This window comes from Schistocerca nitens, chromosome 4 (genome assembly GCF_023898315.1).
Source record: "Schistocerca nitens isolate TAMUIC-IGC-003100 chromosome 4, iqSchNite1.1, whole genome shotgun sequence".
Taxonomy (NCBI): domain Eukaryota; kingdom Metazoa; phylum Arthropoda; class Insecta; order Orthoptera; family Acrididae; genus Schistocerca; species Schistocerca nitens.
In genome coordinates, this window is record NC_064617.1 from 563,574,417 (window position 1) to 563,585,754 (window position 11,338).

Below are 11,338 nucleotides of genomic sequence, written 5' to 3' on the forward strand. Positions count from 1 at the left end.
TCAACGCTTACTTTGTTGACAGTGGTGGCGCAGTGGTTAACATACTGGACTCTCATTCGGGAGGAACGATATTATAACCTCCGCATGGCTATCCAAATTTAGGTTTTCCGAGGTTTCCTCGAATCGGACGATGCCAAAGATGGGACATCAGTGTTGGAAAGGACACGAAAGAATTGCCTCCGAAACCTGGGCCTAGCCAAGCATGTGTTCTCTAATGATGTAATCGTTAAACGGACGTTGAACCCCAAGTTTCCTTCCCGACTGTTTCCTCTCGTTCTCGCACCACCAGTTGCACTCTCAGACATAAGAATGAAGCAAGCGGACAGCATTGTCGCGGATAACGGAATCACTGTGGTAACTGCGTCTAATTGCTACCATCTGGTTTGTGTTTGCCAGAGTTATCGCTGTGTTTGTAATTTTCCCCTAACTTTCTAAAACGCCGTAAACAGTAAATATACATAACCAAGACAAAAAAAAATAGTTCAAATGGCTCTGAGCGCTATGGGACTTAACATCTGACATCATCAGTCCCCTAGAACTTAGAACTACTTAAAGCTAACTAACCTAAGGACATCACACACACATCCATGCCCGAAGAAGGATTCGAACCTGCGCCGTAGCAATCGCGCTGTTCCGGACTGAAGCGCCTAGAACCGCTCGGCCACCGCGGCCGGCTGTTCAGTTATTAGGGCTCATCTAAAGTGTTCATGTTTGTTTCCGCTGGTGCACCCGCCAACTACTCCGTCAGCAGCCACTGTCTGCTGGGTTCCTTGGTCTTAGGGCAGTACGTCAGCAGCGTTTCCACTTTACAAGCGATTCCACGTTTCACTGTATACGTCTTAGAATTCACAGTTCCGTGATCGCTTTCGCCAACCCAATGTAGATTCATGGAAAAGCATTTCATTCCGTGGTCGTCGACTTCAGTTGTCTTCTCTCCAACTGGTTCAAAAGGCTCTGAGCACTATGGGACTTAACATCTACGGTCATCAGTCCCCTAGAACTTAGAACTACTTAAACCTAACTAACCTAAGGACAGCACAGAACACCCAGTCATCACGAGGCAGAGAAAATCCCTGACCCCGCCGGGAATCGAACCCGGGAACCCGGGCGCAGGAAGCGAGAACGCTACCGCACGACCACGAGCTGCGGACTTCTCTCCAACTGTAGAGTATCTCGTCTAGCAGGGGTGGCAGTATAGTGCCGTGGGGTTGAGTGCCTCGTGAAGTCCTCCTTGGCCTTCCTGGATTCCGTGGCTGCAGTATCGTCCAGGCCAGGTTGACTCGTGCCTCAGTGCTGCTCGGAGATCCACCGTCTTTACTGACTGACGACCTATACTCGCTGTCTCTCCGTAGAGCGCGGCGTCCTACAGTGTATGCTGTGGAATGCCCTCGTTGCTGCAGGCACAGCTGTCATTAGTTTGCCTTTTAATTTTGTATAGGTACGTAGCATACGGGTTGTGACCAGTCAGGTAATGTATCAGTCAACTCGACGACTGAAGAAATCTCATTGTTAGTCTCTCCCTGATGTTAGCGAGACATTCGTATATTCTTCTTCCGATGCCTGAAAGAGTTCCATTCATGTTTCCACAGTGCAGTATGCGATCTTGTATAAATATTTTTGTGCAGGCCTCAGTTCCAAATATCCTTCGTACTTTCATTTGATTGCCTTTCTTTAACCGATGAAGTGCTTCCATTTTCCTTATTGCCAAATCCAGTGGCCATATTCCAAGAGTAACTAACAATGCATCATTCAGGATAGTGCAGTCGGCGCCAGTTAATCTTAATTGCACTCCTCGTTGAACTCGTCTCACTAACGAAGATGGTTTCACAAAACGCCATATCCAACGACTGACGCAACTGTAGATTGATCGTATTGTCTGATTGTGTTCAAGAAAAGTCGAAATTGCCTATTTGCGATGATTATAGGTTTGTTCATCATGTTAGTGCCATTTTCCCCCTCTCAATTATATAATGTGCGAAGTTACGGCGTTCGTCCATGAATACCTCTACCTCGTTACTGCGCTTCTTCTGATAATTACATCATTCAGTTTTATCTTAGGGTTTATTGCTAGATTCCCTTTCAGCAAGAGATACGTGGTGTGGTGCTAGTGACAGTCTGACATCTACACTTCCCTTCTAGTTCATGGAGCGCTGCGTTCCATATGTCATCTGAAATTCTTCTGGATCATCGCTTGCAACGAACAGCACGTCCTCCGCAAATGCTACCAGTAAGCCTACGTTACCACTGTCATGTAAGTTCTGTGGTATGGGTTCCGATGCTATATCCCAAAACTCTGGTCCACACACTGATCCCTGTGGACAGCCTTTTGTTCTGATCTTCTTTTTTTCTTCCTAACGAAATTACTGTCACATAGTAATAGAAAAGTAAACAAAAGCGAAACGTGGATATTCATGTGTAGTCAAATTACATCAGGTGATGCTGAGGAAATTAGATTAGGAAATGACACTTTGAGTAGAATATTAGTTTCGCTATTTGGGAAGCAAAATAACTGATGATGTTCGAAGTAGAGAATATATAAAATGAAGATTGGCTATGGCAAGGAAAGCTTTTCTGAAGAAGAGAAATTTGTTAGCAAAAAATTTGTTAACATCGAGTGTAAATTTAAGTGTTAGGAAATCCTCTGTGAAAGTCTTTGTATGGAGTGTAGCCAGGTATGGAAGTGAAACATGGACGATAAACAGTTTAGACAAGACGAGAATAGAAGCTTTCGAAATGCGGTGGTGCAGAAGAATGCCGAAGACTGGATGGGTAAATCAAGTAACTAATGAGGAGGTGTTGAACAGAATTGGGGAGAAGAGGAATTTGTGGCACAACATGACTAGAAGAAGGGATCGGCTGGTAGGACACATTCTGAGGCATCAAGGGATCACAAATTTAGTATTGGAGGGAAGCGTGGAGGGTAAAAATCGTAGAGAGAGATCAGGAGATGGATACACTAATCAGATTCAGAATGATGTAGGATGCAGTAGTTACTCGGAGATGAAGAAGCTTGCACACGATAAAGTAGTATGGAGAGTTGCATCAAACCAGTCTCTGGACTGAAGACCACAACAACAACAACAACAACAACAACAACAGTAATATATCTGTAAACGTTATACAAAACATTTATTATGTACATGCAACCAACTTGTATTATAGGGCACTGATAATGCTTCGTAACAGGAACGAAATATGTATGACTTAAAAACAAACAGTCTGTTATGTAGTTGCATAGACAGACCACATCTCCAAAAAGATTAACCGTTGGCACAGGGCAGCTTGCATGTTATTTGACGCCACAGTACTAATGCTGCCGTGTAGGTTGTCGTAATTAGCTTATAAGGTGATCTGCAGATCAAAAATACACTCCTGGAAATGGAAAAAAGAACACATTGACACCGGTGTGTCAGACCCACCATACTTGCTCCGGACACTGCGAGAGGGCTGTACAAGCAATGATCACACGCACGGCACAGCGGACACACCAGGAACCGCGGTGTTGGCCGTCGAATGGCGCTAGCTGCGCAGCATTTGTGCACCGCCGCCGTCAGTGTCAGCCAGTTTGCCGTGGCATACGGAGCTCCATCGCAGTCTTTAACACTGGTAGCATGCCGCGACAGCGTGGACGTGAACCGTATGTGCAGTTGACGGACTTTGAGCGAGGGCGTATAGTGGGCATGCGGGAGGCCGGGTGGACGTACCGCCGAATTGCTCAACACGTGGGGCGTGAGGTCTCCACAGTACATCGATGTTGTCGCCAGTGGTCGGCGGAAGGTGCACGTGCCCGTCGACCTGGGACCGGACCGCAGCGACGCACGGATGCACGCCAAGACCGTAGGATCCTGCGCAGTGCCGTAGGGGACCGCACCGCCACTTCCCAGCAAATTAGGGACACTGTTGCTCCTGGGGTATCGGCGAGGACCATTCGCAACCGTCTCCATGAAGCTGGGCTACGGTCCCGCACACCGTTAGGCCGTCTTCCGCTCACGCCCCAACATCGTGCAGCCCGCCTCCAGTGGTGTCGCGACAGGCGTGAATGGAGGGACGAATGGAGACGTGTCGTCTTCAGCGATGAGAGTCGCTTCTGCCTTGGTGCCAATGATGGTCGTATGCGTGTTTGGCGCCGTGCAGGTGAGCGCCACAATCAGGACTGCATACGACCGAGGCACACAGGGCCAACACCCGGCATCATGGTGTGGGGAGCGATCTCCTACACTGGCCGTACACCACTGGTGATCGTCGAGGGGACACTGAATAGTGCACGGTACATCCAAACCGTCATCGAACCCATCGTTCTACCATTCCTAGACCGGCAAGGGAACTTGCTGTTCCAACAGGACAATGCACGTCCGCATGTATCCCGTGCCACCCAACGTGCTCTAGAAGGTGTAAGTCAACTACCCTGGCCAGCAAGATCTCCGGATCTGTCCCCCATTGAGCATGTTTGGGACTGGATGAAGCGTCGTCTCACGCGGTCTGCACGTCCAGCACGAACGCTGGTCCAACTGAGGCGCCAGGTGGAAATGGCATGGCAAGCCGTTCCACAGGACTACATCCAGCATCTCTACGATCGTCTCCATGGGAGAATAGCAGCCTGCATTGCTGCGAAAGGTGTATATACACTGTACTAGTGCCGACATTGTGCATGCTCTGTTGCCTGTGTCTATGTGCCTGTGGTTCTGTCAGTGTGATCATGTGATGTATCTGACCCCAGGAATGTGTCAATAAAGTTTCCCCTTCCTGGGATAATGAATTCACGGTGTTCTTATTTCAATTTCCAGGAGTGTAGTTATAAATACAGAATTATTTATCATTAGCTCTTGGCGGTTGATATATGTCGTCTTTCCCATAAGAAAGTGGGCATATGTAGTACTCGGTGGTCAGCTGTGCGAAGCTGAGGTCAGGTGCTGCTTTGTCTTGGCACACATGTGGCGGACGGGGTGCTTGGCTGGACTGAGGCACGCAGGGCGTTGTCCCCAGACACGTGGCTACTACACGTCATCTCATTACATTACGCGCTTTGCCGAGGCTACGGCTCATTTGCGTGAGTGAGGTCTGCGAGCATTACTTTATCACTACGAGACTATTTCGACAAACAATTATGAAAATGCCGTCACACACTGAGACATTTATTTTCATTGTCCTCTATTTTTAAAACACTCTGTTTTTCCATCCTTGTGAACATAACTCACCTGTATAATCCCGCAGCATACGTAACGCTCGCCGCGCGGTCTAGGGCGCCTTGCCACGGTTCGCACGGGTTCCCCCGTCGGAGTTTCGAGTCCTCCCTTGGGCATGGGTGTGTGTGTGTGTTGTCCTCAGCATAAGTTAGTTTATGTGACTACGTAGGCTTTCCCGGCGTAATAAGTCTTGAAAGTCTCTTCAGGTTTGCTGCCGGATCCTAAAATCAACTTGACTCGATATTTCGGCGATCCAACTGTTCGCTATCTTCAGGAAATGCTGCTTCTGCTGATGAGTACCGCTGAGAACTGACGCAAGATTGCAATTCGACGTCCTATATAGGCCACCGTTCAGTACACGGCGCATGCGCCGCCCATCACGGTTTCTGGCTTCCAAAACAGGGAGGTGGCGCCGCCCTTAGTGAAACACTGCTGGCAACGATATATCGCAATCCAGGCCGCACCGAAGAACGTTCAGTTTTGATGCGAGATAATACAGGATTCCACGTTTTGCTAAGAGGAAACCCATTGTCCCTGTTGATTAAATTATCAGCCAACCTAATTTCAATCGCCTCTTTATACACACTATTCCAAAAACCGGAAATGTTGGCAATTACAACAGTTTCCTCAAATTTCATTTTGTGTCCCTCATTTAGGCAGTGCTCTGCTACGGCCGATTTTTCCGGCTGTTGTAGCCTCGTGTGACGGCGATGTTCCACACACCTGTCATTCACTGTGCGAATAGAACGGCCAACGTAAGCTTTCCCACATTGACACGGGATTTTGTACACCCCGGGTTTCCTAAGTCCCAAATCATCCTTCACAGAGCCGAGCAGAGCCCTAATCTTAGAGGGTGGACGGAACACACTGTTAATGTGAAAACTCCTTAAAATTCGTCCAATCTTAAACGATAAGCCTCCAGCATAAGGAAGAAAGGCCACAGATCTATGTTCCTCTTCGAACACCTCCGGAGACGGTCCAAATTGCATAGCCCGACGAATCTGTTTCTCGGTGTATCCATTTTCCTTAAAAACAGTCATCAAATGCTCAATTTCTTGGGTTAAGCTGTCTGCGTCGAAAATGGCATATGCTCTCCGTACCAAAGTCCTAAGGAGGTTGAAAATGATGGGATGCTTCCATTTTTAGACGTAATGGTTTATAAAAAACCAGATGGAACTTTGGGACAAAGTGTTCACCGAAAGCCGACACACACAGATTTGTATCTGCACTCTAAGAGTTGTCATCCACCACAGCAACGTAGTGGCGTCCTTAGGACTTTGGTACGGAGAGCATATGCCATTTCCGACACAGACAGCTTAACCCAAGAAATTGAGCATTTGATGACTGTTTTTAAGGAAAATGGATACACCGAGAAACAGATTCGTCGGGCTATGCAATTTGGACCGTCTCCGGAGGTGTTCGAAGAGAAACATAGATCTGTGGCCTTTCTTCCTTATGCTGGAGGCTTATCGTTTAAGATTGGACGAACTTTAAGAAGTTTTAACATTAAGAGTGTGTTCCGTCCACCCTCTGAGATTAGGGCTCTGCTCGGCTCTGTGAAGGATGATTTGGGACTTAGGAAACCCGGGGTGTACAAAATCCCGTGTCAATGTGGGAAAGCTTACGTTGGCCGTTCTATTCGCACAGTGAATGACAGGTGTGTGGAACATCGCCGTCACACGAGGCTACAACAGCCGGAAAAATCGGCCTTAGCAGAACACTGCCTAAATGAGGGACACAAAATGAAATTTGAGGAAACTGTTGTAATTGCCAACATTTCCGGTTTTTGGAATAGTGTGTATAAAGAGGCGATTGAAATTAGGTTGGCTGATAATTTAATCAACAGGGACAATGGGTTTCCTCTTAGCAAAACGTGGAATCCTGTATTATCTCGCATCAAAACTGAACGTTCTTCGGTGCGGCCTGGATTGCGATATATCGTTGCCAGCAGTGTTTCACTAAGGGCGGCGCCACCTCCCTGTTTTGGAAGCCAGAAACCGTGATGGGCGGCGCATGCGCCGTGTACTGAACGGTGGCCTATATAGGACGTCGAATTGCAATCTTGCGTCGTCTTCAGCAAGGTCCTGGAATCTATCCTCACCCGCCGCATCCACCAGCATCTCCGCCAGCACCGCCTCCTCCCCGTTACCCAGTGTGGCTTTCGGCCGTCCTTCTCTTCCGACGATCTTCTCCTTCACCTCACTCATCTCCTTTCCGAACAGCTCAATTCCCGTCGCTCCGCAATCTTCCTCTCTCTTGACCTCGAACGCGCATATGACCGCGTATGGCATTCCGGTCTCCTCTTCAAGCTCCAAACCTTCGCCCTTCCCATTAACTACGTTCGTCTGATCGGTTCCTTTCTCTCCCGCCGTCCTTCCCATGTCACCATCCATAACGCCGATTCCTACACCTTCTTCCCCTCCGCCGGTGTGCCCCAAGGCTCCGTCCTCTCCCCCCTTCTGTACTTGTTGTACACGGCGGACATGCCGCCGCCGTCACCCCCCGTCCACCTTCTCCAGTTTGCCGATGACACCGCCTTCCTTGCCCTTGCCCCCACCCTGCAACGCTCCCAACACCTTCTCCAATCCCATCTTGACCGGTTCACCGCTTGGTGCGACCAGTGGCTGCTCACGGTCAATCCTTCCAAAACCCAGGCGATCATTGTAGGCAAAACCACCCCTTCCTTCCGCCTCCTTGATTTCTATCTCACCGTTTATGGCCGTCCCATCGCTCTCACCCCCACCCTTAAGTACCTTGGCGTCACCCTCGACCGTCGCCTCTCCTGGACTCCCCATCTCCAGACAATCCAAGCCAAGGCACGTTCCCGACTCCGTCTCCTCAAGCTCCTTTCCGGCCGTACGTGGGGTCTGGACCCCTCCACCATCCTCCACACCTATAAGTCCCTCATCCGCCCTATCCTCTGTTACGCCCATCCCGCCTGGATCTCCGCCCCCCCTTCCTTTTATAAATCCCTCCAAATCCTTGAACGCCATGCTCTCCGCCTTGCCTATCGCATCCGTCTCCCCTCCCCCACGCGGATCCTGTATGATCTTATCCCCTTCCCCCACCTCCTCCTCTTCCTCGAACGAATACGCATCCTCTACACCTCCCGTAAACTCGATCCTCCTCACCCGCTCGTCTCCCCGATCCTCTCCCACCCCCGCCCGCTGCCGCGCCTGTACTCCCATGTCCCACCCGGTCTCCATCTCTCCACCCTCCTTACCCTCTCCCAAGGTGGCTTCCGCCAGCTCCCCCTCCCTGATGATGTCCTCCTCCCCTCCATCTACCCCTCCTACCAACTTTGATCCTTCCACCCTCCTCCTGTGCGTGCTCCTCAGGGCACCCTCCCTCCCTTCTCTCCCTTTTTCCCTCCCCCCTCCTTTTCTCTCCCCTCCTCCCCCGGGCCTCCCCTCCCCTGTCCCTCTCCCTCCTGCCCCCGTCTCCTCCGCCATTGGCGTCCTTTTCTCCCTTCTCCCCCACCTCACCCCCGTTCCCCTCTTGGCAGGTCCCCGGACTCGCACACGCTACGTGGACTTTCGCGCGCCGGAGATCGCCGCCATCAGTGTCTTGTGTGTGCCGTCGTGTTTAGTGTTCAGTGTTCACCGTCACACTCCGTTGTTCACCAGTGCCATCGTCTTCTTCAGTGTTTGTGCGTCGTCTCAACAGTTTGCAGTGTGGTTTATCGTCGAGTGTGAACGGCTCCGTGTTTGTCTCTCTGTGTCTCCTGTTTTATCGCCCACCATTTTGTGACTTTTCTGTTTTTCTCCTGTTTTTTATGCTTATGTCTTCTTTGGCTGAAGAGCAGCGTAGTGTGCTGCTGCCAGCCTGCCTATTGTATAGGTTTTACAATGACAATAAAGTAAAAAAAAAAAAAAAAAATCTTGCGTCAGTTCTCAGCGGGACTCATCAGCAGAAGCAGCATTTCCTGAAGATGGCGAACAGTTGGATCGCCGAAATATCGAGTCAAGTTGATTTTAGGATCCGGCAGCAAACCCGAAGAGACTTTCATAAGTTAGTTTAAGTTAGATTAAGTAGTGTGTACGCCTAGGGACCGATGACCTCAGCAGTTCGGTCCCATAGGAACTTACTACAGAATTTAAAAAAAATTACGTAACGTTCTGGCTCTCTTGTGTTGCGATATGCGTTGGCGCAGACCATTGGGAAATTAAGAATGCATCGAATACATGCGAGGCGATACGTCTCCCTCATCAACAGAGCACCGACCCGGTAGCATCGATATAATACTGTAGAATGAAATGCGCCCCCTTCATACGTCTACAGTCGTTTTTCACCAGCGAACGACAACGCTAGCTGCTGACCGATTATGAGCATCCATTCCATTTGATTAGCCCACAGCACCCCATAGGCGACTTTTATTTCCAGCACGATATAGCATCCATCGATTCCTCCCTGATTGTGCCGGAATTATTTGAGGAACATTCCATATGCATTAGAGCGGTTATCTGACGACCTACGTAAACGTACTTTCGTCATGTTGAGCACAAATGGATGGCGTGAAGCAAGGTGTGCTACCTTGGATGCAGCGGCGAGCAATTTCAGGAGTTGTGTGATAAAATTGAGCGGAAATGTATCATGACGTCTCTCCAATGTTTTCGGCGCCTCTGTGCCAAAACACGTCGCCGCCGTCATTGTGATAGAGGATGCAACTTGCTGCTACCATTGTTGCGCCAGGAGAAATCGAAGCAGCAGGTAGACTTGTCAGCTAGCGCTGACACTATACTTTCCACTGCCAGCAAGGGTCATTCTACCGCACTTCGCTAATCGTATTTCCTGTTATCGTGCCCCTCGCCCCTCTGTCACTTCGAGGCGCAACATAAACCGTACGTGCCTTTAATTTTCAGCTGCTCATGATTCTAGTTTACATGAGTACACATACTTCTTGCCTTTTCGTTTATACGCGTTACGCATACACGCGTAATTCTGTATGTCGTGTACTTTTATAACTATAGAGGTCGCCGCAACCGCACATTTTAAATCTACTCGCCTGCAAGAGGCGAATTTATATCGTACAAACTCCGCTTTACAAAGTTTCCATGCTACCATGAAAACCATGGATGCTGTCGACTGCAGGATATCATTAGGGCTCTCAAGCTAGTGCAGGACGTAGGCATCTTTCCAGTGAACAGGTCGGTAGATTGGGTGTAACAATGAACTCTGACTTCTGTAATTTTTTTTAAATTATCAGTCTTCTGGCTGGTTTGGTGCGGCCCGCCACGAATTCCTCTCCTATGCCAACCTCTTCATCTCACATTAGCACGTGCAACCAAGTAAACCTAGTAAATAACAAGCAATATTCGTGTCCGACACCCCTCATAATAATGACTTCTAGACGTCGCCAGATATGAGAAAATACTATTTTTGAAGAGAGCCAACAGTCAGGTATCAATCCATCCCCCGTTGGGGATACAGCTACGAAAAGCCGTTTGAAAAAGAGAGGGAGTAAGATCCAGATACAACTTCTGAAAACAGACTGTGGTACTGACGCTTTTACTTGAAATTTGGATTGTGTCATGTGCTCCTACTATTTCATAAACAATTCGGGATATCGAACAAGGTTCTGAATGAGTGGCAGTACGCAAGTCGGCGAGTATTTGGATGTGTAGTTTGTACTCGCAACTTTGTTTGCTGGTGTATTTAATCGAATGTGGGTCTTCAAGTCTGCCTTCCAGCATTTGACAGACAAAGAGGATTGCAGAGATGTAGCACATGCCAATAATCCATCTCAAACTTATCGGGAGAATAGCGTGGTAATGTATTTTGTGTTAGAGTGCAGACTTCAGTAACGAGAATATTTGGAGGAGAAACTTGACTTGCGCCTTGGTAGTAGGTACTCGTGTGTTTTCCATCGATGGGCGTGAGATAATAGAGTTTTCATCATTAAAGAGAATCTGTCATCATCGCCCCGAATAACGTTGTAGTTTGTTTCCATCGTCCTATTGTTGTTAATGTTGAATGCCTGGAGAGCAAATAATTCTTGTGAAGGTAATTTCATGTACCCTTGGTCGAGCAGTCTTCCCTGTTTCCTACAGAACTGCGTGGCACACTTGTTTCGTTCTCTCCTGCGCTCTTAAGCGCCATTATTAGTAGACGGCTGTCATGTGATTCGTTGGCTATTGGGAAACCCCTTTGTGTAA